This window comes from Danio aesculapii, chromosome 7, assembly GCF_903798145.1.
Source record: "Danio aesculapii chromosome 7, fDanAes4.1, whole genome shotgun sequence".
Taxonomy (NCBI): Eukaryota; Metazoa; Chordata; class Actinopteri; order Cypriniformes; family Danionidae; genus Danio; species Danio aesculapii.
Window position 1 is genome coordinate 56054328 of NC_079441.1, and position 14769 is coordinate 56069096.

The 14769-nt window shown below is 38.1% G+C and overlaps 1 protein-coding gene across 3 annotated transcripts in view; it reads right to left on the reverse strand.

The window, feature by feature from the left end:
• The window catches only part of dennd4c (DENN/MADD domain containing 4C), a 74366-nt gene extending 59829 nt beyond the window's left edge, over window positions 1–14537 (reverse strand). For all 3 annotated transcript variants that reach the window (XM_056462221.1, XM_056462220.1, XM_056462219.1), the window contains exon 1: window positions 14327–14537. The gene's annotated coding sequence lies outside the window, so the exon portion shown is untranslated. The remainder of the gene's footprint in view (window positions 1–14326) is intronic.
• Window positions 14538–14769: the final 232 nt, after the last annotated feature.

Here is a 14769-nt window from a genome sequence, read left to right on the forward strand (position 1 = left end):
ACCCTTAGGAAAAAGTAGTATACTTAAATTTTTATAAGTATACTTAAGTAACGGTCAAGTATAAAAGTATACTTTATTTAGTAAGTATACTAATATCAATGTACTAGTATCGTACTTGTGTACTACTTGCACTTGGAGGCAAACTGGCCCACTTTCTAGTTTTTAAAAGTACAGTTTTCTATTATTTTAAGTTAAAAAGTGCTTCTATTGCCCTGACGGTCTCAGTCAGCAGTGTAAACTGGTTTTCAACCATGAACAGGATAATAAATACTTTATTAACAGTTCATGTATTTGCAGGTCAAGACAAACATTCACAATAGACTGCAGCCTGCATGAGGACCTCAATAAATGTGCCAGACATTTCTGAATTTCTATACCAAGAGGTCTGGAAATGTTCTTCCCGAAGCCCAGAAAGATACACTATAGTGACAAAAGCTGCACAGTTTGTGGATAAAAAAAGATACCAAATTAATGTTAGTTTTGCTTGTACAGTTGAAATAATTGTTCAGTTATTTACTGCTGTCATTAAAAGAAACAAATTAACACCATGACTTTTTGTGTTTGTGTCGGGGTCAGTCTGAACAGCTGTGCTGCGTCGCACCCCCAATCCCTCCCAAAACTGCAAAACTAGGTGAAACACTAAAGGGTCATTTATTTATTTACCTTTTCTATTCATGCAATCGAATAAAAAGTATACAAAAATGGCATACTGTGGACCCTGTTACAGGTCCCCATGATCATCTCCAGAATAACTCATCATTGCACAAAGGACTGAGCACTTTGTGCTGGAGCGACACTTCTCTGGCTGTGGAACAAGGGATGTACAAATGCCTGTTAGCCTTGTGTCATGCACAGCCTCTCTCAATTCACTTATATAGCCAAGAATAGGCTTTGGAATAAATCAGCTCTCTTCACAATGGCTAGGCTAAGTGGAATGGCACAAAAATAAATAAATAAAAAACAAACTTGTCTGAGAGGGCAACCAGAAATACACTTAGATAAGATACATATTGGAAATTATATAAGAAAATAAATTCTAAGCTTGTTGTGGATGTTGTCCTAGCTTAATAAGCATGTTCAGAAATGTTCAAACATAATGTTTGATTTGAAAATAATGTCCATCTCATTTAACAATGCTAAAATATACACATTGTTGCCATTATTTTATACACAGCTTATGCACTTTTTGCAGCTTTATCATTTTGATTAATAATCAATAGTTCTAAAAATGAAGCCAATTAAGTGTGTAATAATGCAATCAAATGGGTGAATTACAAATACTCAAATTACTGAGAGTAGATTTATTTGAGTACATTTTAAAAAAGGTGGCGTAGAGTGTATTTTTAAGGTTTGGTTGTGTTTATGGGGTGCAAAACAAAGTGTGCTCGTGCTTCATTTCTTGAAACAAAAAACATTTTTTTTTTTAATCATACTTTGATTATATACTACTACTTAGCTAACATGAAAACAAGTATCATATTTCTTGGTTCCTCCGAAGGCCCGCCCTCAACGGGCTCTGGCTGGTCCTCTAACCCAATGTGTTGTGATTCACGGATCGGCTCAACATCACCAGAAAATGTCACACCTCTACTAGCATGCGCTTTGCCTCTGTGGTGTAAATAATGTCAGTGTAGCTGTATCAGTTTGAGCCTGATTCAGACAGTAAATGAAGGGGACAGCTGAACCTCATGCCTGATCTCTAAAATAAAGTTTGAATAAAAATTTACATAAAATTTGTCTTTCATATATTTTCACATTATAAGCATTTGTAAGTAATATGAAACTTTCACATATCTTTTGCAAAAATCAAGTTTTTTTTATTATTTTTTATTTATTATTTCTAACATGGAACACACGAAAAGCATCCACATAGAGACATTGCAACGCTGGTGAAGATTGTAGGTGTTTACAGGGGTTTAACGGATAAATATGAACTTTTACCTAAGTTGTTAAAGATGCCAAATAGCGTTTCCTGTTGTTTACATGCCTCTGTGACCCCACCCATTTGCTGCATGTTTCCTGGGTTGTAAACTGAAGTGTTTACGAGATCATTAACCATTCGTTCGCTGTAGTCTTTGCTAAACTAACTCTGTAAAATCCAATGTATCCCTTAGCACTGAAATCGAATACTTCCATACTATATAGTATGTGAGATGAGTAGTATGTCCGGATTCATAGAATTGAAAAAAAACCTGCAATATTCATAATATAATATTATCCCATTGTGATTATTCAGATTGCTGTAGTAGTAGTAGTGATTGTAGTTAGGGTTGTTGAAGTAGTAGTTTTTGTTGTAGTAGTTATCGTTGGTATAGTGATATCAGAAGTAGTAGAGGTGTTGTAGTAGTAGTAGTTGATGTCGGTGTAGTATTATCAGAAGTACTAGATGTTGTCGATGTAGATGTTGTAGTAGCAGTCATTGCTGTAGGAGAAGCAGTAGTAGATGTTGTAGTAGTATCAGTAGTAGTTATTGTTGTAGCAGTATCAGTAGTAGTAGACATTGTAGTTGTAGTAGTCGTTGTAACTGTAGTAGCAGCAGTAGTTGTAACATTAGTTACTTTCTGTAGCAGTAGTAGTTGTTGGTGTAGTACTTGTGGTTTATTATTATTATTGCTGTTGTCAGTTATTATTACTGTTGTCCTTTCTTTTTACTGTCATTATTACTATCATACATTACTAGCATTGTTGTCACTCCTTACCACTGACTGGTTTCTTTCTATCGGTTTTATTTATATCTATAATACTTGCTTCATTTATTGACTGTTATTGTCCCTTATGTATGTACTCTGACTTGTCCACCAAGTTACCTTTACATGCACACACACAGGCACGCACCTGCCAGTACCTGACTGTGTTGTTGTTTTTGTTTTTTGTTGACGTTTCATTTTCTTTGTATTTGTATGATCCCAATTTGTGTACTTTTTGCATATTCAAAAAAAAAAAAATTAATAATAATAATAATAATGATAAAAATAATAGGTTACACCATTGCTGCGTATATATATATATATATATATATATATATATATATATATATATATATATATATATATATATATAAAATAAAATAAATAAATGAATAATATAATATAATATAATATAATATAATATAATATAATATAATATAATATGATATAATATAATATAATATAATATATTGCAGGATAACCTGCAACATCCTGAGATTCTGAAGTGCGCATCCGATGCACGCTATGCTATTCCATGATGCCCCACGAGAGAATTCATGAATGGGAGTGAAGCAACACAACTGATGTGGTGATCATGACAACATGGTGCGCACACCATGTGCACATGAGTTCCATTTATATTACTCACATTCATACGGTATAGAACACACTTTTCTAAGAGTCAAGTAGTACATTTAAAATTCAAAATGCACTGAGTTGTAGGCGATTTCGGACACAGCCATGGACTTTTTATACATGTGGCAAACATGCACAGTGTGGAAGCATCAAAAAGTCCATGAAGATGACAAATTGCTACATTCAACGACAGTGAGGTCATTGCGCCCCGTGAACCACTCCTTGCAACTGGTGGAGTGTACCACGAGACCAGTCAGCAGTTGCCTGGCTGACTGAATCATGCATCAAACAGTTCCCCCTGGCACTCCAGCAAGGAGAGTACTGCTGAAAGGAAAACCCCTGCTTGCCACATTTGACACTGGGCGTTTGATAACATTAATTCAGCCTAGTATGGTGCCATCCAACCCACGAGGTAAAGCAAAGATACTCATTACCTGTGTACATGATGATAAAAGATATGTTCTCTCACAGCAGGTATATAACAATATCAGCCAGCCCAAGCGCATAGTCCCTCAAACTGGGGGCCTCCCTGTCCCCCTCCTCTTTAAACGTGACTGGCCAGGATTCAAAGCTGTACTTACCCTGCCTGCACAAAGAAAAAGAAAAGAAAACCACCCCTTCGTTCTCGAACATTACGGGACCACCAACCTGCTCACTTTCACCCAATAGCAGGCCAACTGGGGGCCGCCATCACCACACAGAGGATCCGAGATCAATTTCACATGCCTGGATTGGAAGTGGATGTAAAACAGTACTGCCAGGCATGCCCGGTCTGCCAAAAGACCTCTCCACATTGTCCTCACCCCAGCCCTCTATTACCTTTACCAATCATCGAGGTACCCTTTGATCAGATTGGTGGGCCACTGTCAAAGTCGGGGGACACGAACACATCCTAGTCATCTTGGATTATGCTACACGCAGTGCCCATAAGAAAAGTGACATTCAAGAGCAATAGCCAAGGAACTCTTCCTTCTCTGTAGCCGAATGGGCATCCCCTTGGAGATCCTGACTGACCAGGGCACCCCGTTTATGTCCCGGCTGATAGTGGACCTCTGCCACCTCCTAAAGGTAAAGCAACTACAGACATCAGTTTACCACCCAAAGACAGACAGCTGGACAGCCGCCAGCCCCACAGTCTCCTAGACGTGGCCCACAAGGCATGGGAACAAGACCCAGCTCCACACTGGATGGTAATAGAGCACACACGGGACCTGAGACAGTAGATCGACAGAGTAATTCCCCTGGTAAGAGAACATCTCTCCGAAGCCCACTGCACCCAGACAAGCTCTATGAACGGCCCGCCCAGCCTCATGAATTCCATCCTGGCGATAATGTGTTAGTCTTGGTTCCCACAACAACATCAAGGTTCCTGGCCACCTGTAAGGGTCCCTACCTGATCATTAAGTTTATCAGCCGGAACGAAGACAGGAGGACCAGTGCCACATCAAACTATTAAAATGCTTGTTTCCACCACCTGAACAGCTGGCCGTTTTTTTGTGGATGATGGACAGCCCATTGGGCACGTTGGTGAACAACTGTCCTCCTCACAGAAGACCTCCAAGCCCTGGTCAGTCAGTTCAAGGATGTGTTCAGTGAACAACCCAAGTAGACATTAGTCACTCACCACAACATCAGAACTCCTCCTGGAGTCATTGTTCTGCAGAGGACCTATCAGGTACCAGAAGCTCACCGACTGGCTATACAGAAAATGCTGATGTTGGGGGTAATAGAACCATCTTGTAGCCCTTGGTCCAGCCCAGTGGTGATGTACCAAAACCGGATGGCACCATCCGCTTCTGCAATGACTTCAGAAAGCTAAAAAAAATCTAGTTTTGATGGGTACCCAATGCCTCGAAAGGACGAGCTCGTGGACAGACGCAGTAGCGCCAGTTTTATATAAACACTGGATTTAACAAAAGAATACTGGCAAGTCCCCCTAACATTTAAAGCCATGGAAGACTGCTTTCACCACTCCTTCCCTTCAGCCTGCGTGGGGCTCCAGTCACATTCCAGAGAATGATGGGCACACTTCTCATGCTACACCCAACATACACAGTGGCTTACCTTGACGATGTGGTGGTCCATTTGAGGTACTGAGGTACTGGGAGGAACATCTTACCCATCTATGGAGGGTGCTCCTAGAACTATGGCAGGCTGGACTTACAGCCAATCCCCGGAAATGTAATCTTGGGCTTGTGGAAGCAAAGTACCAGGGCTCTCACATTAGCTGGGGGCTGATCCAGTCACAGCAGTCCAAAGTTGAAGCTCTCCAGAAGACCTCAGCTGTCGAGAAAGAGGCCCTGACCATAAAGTGGGGTATTCCTGGAGCTAAAATACTCTCCTAGGACTTTCACCCTGGTGAATGACATTGCGCCCCTACAGTGGATAGCTTTGGTGAAAAACAGCACTTCAGGACTTCCACATCCAACATCAGGCCAGGGCTGCCACCAGGAATGCTGATAGCCTGTCAAGCATATGGTATGGATGAGCAAGTCTGCCTGAAGCTGTGGTCACACAGGACTTTTCTCCCCATAGACTTCCATTCATACGCATGCGAATGTGTCAGACTGGAAACGCAAGCTCGTGCGACAAGTTTCGCAGTTATCTGCGTTGCAGTGTTCAAGTTTGATGAACTCTGACGTAAAAAAAAAAGAAAAAAAAATTCGCATCACGTGACTGTGTGAGACCAATCGAAGTTCAAAAAATGACCCAGAAATTTAAAACATGGACCAATAGTCCTGCCCATTTTCGCAGCGCTGTACAACAGAATTTCGCATGCAAAAACTCTAGTGTGACCGCAGCTTAACACTTTCCCTGCCAGAGAGACAAATCCCCGCCAGCTGGACACAAATTATCAACGCTGATCACCGCCACCTGCACTGTATCAGAGGAAGAGGATTTAATCAGAGGACATGGATGCTTCTTACCCAGAAACTAACTCCTCTTTCTTTTTTCCACACACTCCAGCAAATAGATCAGCATCACTCACCCCACAAGCCTGAACATTCTCAGACTCCTTCCACTCACCTTTCAGAAGCCTCCCTCCATGCACTATATACCTTTATTCCTGCACTGCTTCTGGAAAACTTGTAAATAAATCACCCTCTGAGGCTTTTGTGGTTATTCGTCGGTCTTGTGTTGTGTTTTGTTCCTCATTTCGCCACAGTATATTAAAAAAGGTTATATAAATGAAAATTCAAGTTATAAAAAATTATTGCTGGACAATATTTAAATATTTTAATTGTGATTAATCACATTGTTGTCTGCGATTAATAATGATTAGACGCATTGTTATGAACAAAAATCAATAATGATTTTAAAAGTGCAATAAGCAACTGTATGAACAAGAAAAAAAAACATATTCTCATAACATTCTAGCAGTTAAAATATTTTAAATCTAAACAAATTGTGTAATCAAATCAAATTTACAACCAATGATATTTGCCACTGCCAGGTCATGTTATCTAATTTGTAATAGAAATTAAGTTATGCACAGACTTCAGAGGCTTGATCATAACATTACAACAGGACAGTTGCAAGCAACATCAAGCTAGCATTCAGAAATGTGCTTTGCAGAGGTGACATATAGCTTTTGTTTTGACAACTTCACTGTTTACTGAAAATGTCCATTCAAGAGTTCAATACATTTAGTCATATTTTTGTAGGGTCCGATTCATGTGAGCGCAGCAGCTGCAGCAACGGTGGCAGTCTTAGGCCCGCCCCAAATGTTCTAATTTGTTGAGAAGTTTGATGATGCCTATCCCAAGCCAATGCTAATCAATCACCCTCACATCACACCTGTCCTCAGGTCTTTACACTGGCTCCCAGTTACACTCAGAATAGATTTTAAAGTATTATTACTAGTCTATAAGTCACTAAATGGCCTAGGACATTACAGATATGCTCACTGAATACAAACCTAATAGATCACTCAGATCTTTAGGATCAAATAAACTAGAAATTCCAAGAGTTCAGTAAAACAGGGTGAATCGGCTTTCAGCTACTACGCCCATCACTACTGGAATCAGCTTCCAGAAATGATCAGATGTGCTCCAACATTAGGTACATTCAAATCGAGACTGAAAACACATCTGTTTAGGTGTGCCTTTACTAAATGAGCACTGTGCTACGTCCGACAGATCGCACTATTATGTCTTTTTTGTTCTTTTTTTTTTCTTTTATAACTCGTTTTAACACATTTTAATCTGTTTTTATCTGTTTTAATCATTTTTATTATTTGTTTGCTTTTTATTCTTGTTTATGTAAAGCACTTTGAATTGCCACAGTGTATGAAATGTGCTATATAAATAAACTTGCCTTGCCTATGTTTTTCCTGGCATGTGTATTTAAAGCCAGTGAACAGCGGAATTTTAAAATATTAAAAACTAAAAAACAGCTGCGTTAATCAATTAATGCGTTAATGAATTAATCAATTATGGATAAAATAATTATCTGCATTAATTAATTAATGTGTTAGCGCAACAATTATGCATTAATTTGCCCAACATTAAAAAAATACATAATTTTTCTTTTTTTTTTTTTTTTTCCAGCTAGGTGTTCTTGAACTTGCAATTTTAAAAACATAGAACTTTCAGTTCTTATGTGTAAAAAGGCCTAAATGAATGCTAGCCCAACTATTGATAGCACGTTTAAGTCCTGTGTTATGATCGCAGTACCAGAGAGCCTCACAGCAGCTCGATGAGCACTCGAAATACAGTGCTCAGCATAATTGAGTACACCCCATTTTGAAAATGCAGGGCTCGCAAAATCCGGTAGCCCGACGTCCTGGGGCTGGTTTTTTTAGTTGGCTAACAAAAATCTATCTACATGCTGCTACCTGCTAATTTATTACCTCCGAATTGTACAGAATTATCCAGTTTAATAGGACATGTCTTTCTTTGGGTTCATAAACAAGACGTTTCACATCATGTTAGGCCTGTGTAAGCTATGCAAAATTAATATTATATATCCTTATGCAATTATTCAATATTAAGATAGAGATACATTGGTTGGCCGTTCAGACTGAAACAAAAAAATTTACAGGCAGCAGTAAGTTAGTTATATGAGAAATAATCCAAATTAACCACAAGGGAATATATGTATTTATTTTTAAAAAATAAAAAATTAAAGGACACATAGGTTACCCGTTTTTTCATATTTAATATAAGTCTTTTGTGTCCCCAGAATGTGTCTCTAAAGTTTCAGCTCACAACACCCATCAGATTATTTATTATAGCTGTTTGAAGTGACTATATTATAGCTGGAAAAAAGGTTTTGCTGTTTTTTTGTACTGGCCCTTTAAGGCTAGTCCTCCCCGCCCACCGTTCCCACGTGCCTGTCAGCAATCGCCGCCCTCGGCTGCCTCAGGAAGCAGATTTCACGTAACGTGTGTGAGAAATACTACAGTAAGAACTTTAACAATCAGTATTTGATGCATTTTTTTGTGGATTTGCAACGAGTCACACACAATGTCATTACAAAGTTCACGCACAGACACAGCAAGGACACAAACACATAGTGCAGACACATACACACACACAAATAGCTCAGACACGCAGACACACACACACAGAGAGAGAGAGAGAGAGAGAGAGAGAGAGAGAGAGAGAGAGAGAGAGAGAGAGAGAGAGAGAGAGAGAGAGAGAGAGAGAGAGAGTGCGTTAAGCTTTGCACTCGTTTTGCACGCATATGTGACATGATACTGGTAATATCCACTGCTGTATGGATATCTGTTATGTTAATGTACAAAATAAACCTGATTTAACGTCCACAAACCGTGATTGAAGCGTCTTCCTTTATAATTGTTCTGACACGCGGCTATGCTGATTAAGGGAATCTGAAGTGAACTGCTGTACTTTATTACACACATGCTCTGTTTTAAAACATTTTAAACTTGTGAAACTCACTCTTGATCATGTTTGATGATGATTGATGATCCTAGCGAACTGAACACACCTTTTATTCCCGGCTGCTTAGCGCTCGTCCTCTCTTGATGATATGATTATACACGTGACGACCAGACATGTTAATGCGCGCAGCTGTCAATCAATATTGGTGGGCGGGGGGACCGCACTCCTACGTAAAGTTGCGGTCGATCTGAAAACCGCTCCAATGGTCCACCGTTTTTATGTTGTTAAATTTGAAAAAAAAAAAAGGACTGGGTGTGTTTATTTCACCCCAATATGACAGTTTATACACTATACTTACACACATTTCTGTCCAAACAGCTTGAAAAGTAGATTTTTCACCATATGTGCCCTTTAAATAATACAATTTTAGCTATTTAAAACTAAACCTTTAAGAAATGCCATTATATCTTTTATTATTTAGTAAATTTATGTTTTGTTTTGATTTAATAAATAATGTATTTTCTATTTGGCTACTTAAATTTCTATTCGGTCTAACAACAATTACAGAGTGCCTGCCCGAAGGGCTACCAAGAATTTAGAAATTTTGCAGGCCCTGCAATGAATATTTTTCTCCATTTCTCAGTGAATTTAGGCAATGTATTTTGGTGCATTTGAACAAAACTGATTTATTAAATAGATATATTTATTAAACTAATATTTTAGTCACCAAACATTTATAGAAATAGAAAGATAATGCAATTAAATTGAAGCAAAATATTGCCAAAAAAATCCTTCTCTTGATTATTCCTCTTTTTTTTAAATTTGTATTTAATATTTTTTTTTATAACATATACCGTTTTCATAAGTTATTTTTTTAGATTAGCTCCAGATAGGGCTGTTTTAATCGAAAATCCGGTTTCGAATTCGGCTTCTAACGATTATGAAAAAGCATTAATCGAGATAAACGATTATTGCATCATATACCGCCCCCTTTCCAGTTGTACACATTTGTTGCTCTGCAAAGCTCGGCTCCACATGAAACTTACTAAAAGCATGTACTGTAATGTATTGTTTGCAGCATGGGATGCACATCATTCATATTTTTAAGTGAGCGCATGCTGTTGTGTGTGTGCGCGCTGCACAGCCTCGGACAGGCTTGGAGACTAGCAGAGTACACACATCTAACGACATCTTAATGCGAGCGCTTTAATGGTCAAATACATGAACATTTTTGTCAGAGCGCGGTGTTTAGTGATTATTCATATTAACCCTCATTAGTGTAATAAACAAACAAGTTGGGAATCAAAACGCAATGTAAAAGAAACCATATCAGAGCCGTGCTGTTCTTAAAGTAATAGCGCGCTATATTCTTACTGCCGCATGTTTTTATTATTAATCAAACAACCAAAGGAGAAAATCGTTCACTGCTCTTGACTGAAGGACTTTTGTAGCTAAAGTTTTTTTTTCTTACAGTGAAGATGCTTAAAGCACAGTTTAAACATAACAGATTTAATAACTCATTTCTAATAACTGATTTTTTTTTATCTTTGCTATGATGACAGTACATTATATTTTACTAGATATTTTCAATACTAGCAACTAGTATTCAGCTTAAAGTGACATTTGAAGGCTTGATTAGTGTAATTAGGCAAGTCATTGTATAACAGTAGTTTCTTCTGCAGACAATCAAAATATTGCTTAAAGGGGCTAATAATATTGAGCTATTAAAATAGGTTTCAAATTATTTAAATTATTTATAAATTACAAATTATTTTATTCTAGCCGAAATAAAACAAATAAGCCTTTCTCCAGAAGAAAAAATATTATAGGAAAAATTCCTCTGTTAAACATCATTTGGGAAATATTTATATATAAAAAAAAATTCAGAGAAGGGCGAATAATTTTAACTTCAACTGATAATCATTTTGAATAATCGTGATTATGATTTTTCCCATAATTGAGCAGCCCTAGCTCCAGATTTGGCTTAAGTACTGACTAATCGAATGTATATGCACAAATACAATATTGTATAGCTTCCTATTAAAAATATGAATTTAAAAGATAGATTTCTGAGGGGTGTTCTTGTATATGCTGAGCACTGTATTTTTGCTGCTCTATTGATTTAACGTAACAAGTGCAATGCTTAGAACATCACTACATGTTGGTCTCATGATCTGTTCTTTTCCTCACTCACTCTTTACCATGATTTCTGGGGTATTTTATCTAATTTGCTAATTTCCAATACCAATCTCCGGTTGACAGATCAGAGCATACTTAATAGAAGCCATAATAAAAATCATGGACAGTGCCTATACTGGACACAGCATATCACAGATGGCCATTTAGTTTCTGACATGCAGTTAAAAATATTAAATTGCCATAATTGTTAGCTGCAATTAGCTTTGTATCATAACAGCATGTGTACATGTACCCTTAGTCTTTACGAATACACTTTGTCTAATATTAATTAGAATAAACAGCGGAAAGCATGTTAAATGAATAAAACGCAAATTAACTCAAAGGGGAAAAGTTTTATGCTGGTAATTCAAACTGATTTGGGCTGAATAATGAGCTAGGAACTTAAAGATGTCACATTGTTTGATGGGAACAAAAATGTAATAACCTACGGATGGCTTAATTCAAACACTCCCAAAATCAATTGAAACATGATGGAGCTAGTTTATTTTGCGAAAAGATATCACAGCAACTGCAAATGGTTCTCAGTAGTTTGTATGCAGAATGCCTGACAACATTGTGGCATCCTCCTAATGAAACAGGTGGTGCGGGGTGTTTCCTACCAAATACAGACCAGGGCATCACTGAGCTCCTGGACGGCCTAAGATGCAATCTAGCAGTGTCTGATAGACCACAATAAAGCCCTAGAGGTGTTCTATTGGATTTAGGTCAAATAAGTGTTGAGGCCATTGAATGGTATCAGTTCATTCATCCTCCAGGAACCGCCTGCATGCTCTTGCCACATATAGTCAGTTGTTAATGTGATTATAATGGGATTTTGGCAATATTGCGATTAAACTTTACCTCATGCAATACAGCGTGCCATCTGTAGAATGTGCTTTCAAAGCAGTTCCTTGGTCCTCCTTTGGCATTTTAACTAAATCAAGTGTCGTGGGTATCATGAATTTACAGAACGAATATACATATGTTTGACCCAGCTTTTGTAGACTGACTGGCAACAACCATGCTCTGCACAGTTACAGGAACAGAGTCTTCTGTGGCCAACAAGTTCAAACAGCTCTATGAATGACATCAATGACAAATTCGGGTGAAAAAACATGGAATAAAACAATTCATGGAAGCACCAAAATACAAACAAAGCATTTTGCATTAGACGTGAATGAGTTAAAACAGTGGTCAGTAACACATCTACCTTTTCAAAGACCTTTTCCAAATCATTTGTACTGCAAAGTGTGGCATGTGAATAATGATGAAAAGACGAAACACGAATCTTGACAATAATAAGAATAATAAAATTGCTTTTAAACAGTTTTAAGATTTTTTTTCCTGACATGTAAATGTTATATTGCAATTAAGCACTTACTCTTATTATTGGAAATACTCGCATTGTTCGTGGCGGTGCACATGTAAACGTAGTCATTGTTGTTCATCTACTACACTCGTTATTTTCCTTAACACCGAAGGAGCTCAAATTTCTTAACAAGCCCCTCTGCTACTTTACTGAGCAGATCAAGTGTTTAACTGACTTGATGCTATTCTTCTATTAAAGTGTTTTTTAGAGGTGTAAAAATATTAATTTTTAATAAATAATATTAATATTAAACAAAACAGGGTACATTTTACTTGAGTTCACTGTCCCTGTAAAAAAAAATCCAATCTCAATTTTATTTAAAAATTAAGTTACATTTTACTTGTAGATGGCATGTTTTACAGAAAATGTGGTTTAGCTTGTAAATAACATGCATGGAAAAAAGTATTGAATCTACTTTTAAAAGGCTATATAAACATTGTTAAGCTGGAGGAAAAGGAAGCACAGGGGCAGTATTATTATGTGGTTTTGTTTTTCCCTTTCACTTGAGAGGTTCTGCCTTCCTGCCACATGGCCTGCCATTTGTCATTCCCACAATCCCTCGCGACTACCTGTAGTAGCCACTCCTGAGGACGGCTCTTTTTATGATCTCAGTCACCTGACTCAACCTTGGCAAGTAAACGTAACAAGACACAAGGTCAGCCAGCCTACATGCACACAACGCCTTCAACCTATACATTATAATTCAGTATAAATAAACAGAGGCCCACTGCACAGGTAAACATAGACCAGGGGGTTACAAACATGTCACGAATGCTCCCGCACAGCACATTTCATGTCTCCCTTGATTCAGGAGTGTTAGACAAAAGAAAACACATAATTTGAAGCAACCCGCACTAGTTTGAAACCTCTTGAACATCAAGTTATTGATCAATCAAACCAGTCTGCGACATCTGCACTTTACAAGCATCTCTTTCTTTTAGTACAACAACAACAAAAGTTATCCTTTAATTCGTATGCTCACAAAACAAAGATTGCATTTTCACTTTTTCGATCCACATATTCAGATACACACTTTAACTTACAATGTATATCATAGATAAAGTAACCTGTAAACAAATTGATTTGTGTTGTTAAGACTATTTTTGTAGCACTGATACCATTACTGATATGTCAGCAACTCGTGGCGTACAAATATGAAACGTTAACATGTAAAAACAAGATTTACAGGCGGATGTGTCTAACGTTAGTATTTTTCAGCAATCTGACACACCCTGCAGTCTTCATTTGAAACATACCCGCTTTCTCAAATCAGCGAACTAGGCATTAGGCAAACGCTTAAAGTGTTGTCTAGGTGGACTGCACGCTAAAATTTGACAGCCAGTAACGTACTCCCTAACGAGGCCTGTGAACGAATTGTCCAACTGTTGCATCTTCAAGAGATAGAGCAGCTCCAGACAACTCGACCTCATTTAACGTATATTCAACAGAATGCAAACCGTGTTTTATTCTATAACGTCCACAGACTCAGGACACGCTTCGAGGAGTACCAGTGTGAAAATATCATCCTCCGAAACCACCAGCCGGAGAAAATGCAACTCAATCCGTTTGTCTACATCAAGCAACTTCAAAAACCCAGCAATACGTACCAGCTGTTCAGATCACTAAAGTACAACACGTTGACATGTAGGCAAGTTGTAACTTGCAGCCTGTCCACTCCGTTTCGAGCGGAAATTAAACGTCTAGTTAGTGCGAGCGCGCCGTGTTTATTCCTGGAAACTTTGTCTCTGTCGAGCGCTAGACTGTACGGCAGCAAATAGGCGCCATGTTTGTGTTTTGTTACTTTGGTGTGCTCTCGGGTTTCTCGGACTGACTGCTGGAGGCGGGTGAACACGCCCATGCGTGACTGTCTGCACCACATTTCTCTTCCGCTCTGCACTTGTGACTTTTTATCCATAGGCTAGTGCGCTGCGAACCAGAATTTACAGGTGCCTGCTGCTTTTACACCTCACAAGCCGTTGGAACGTCTGTATATTATGCGTCTTGATTGTACATTTACACAAATAGTAGTCAGAAAAGTTGAAAAGCAAAA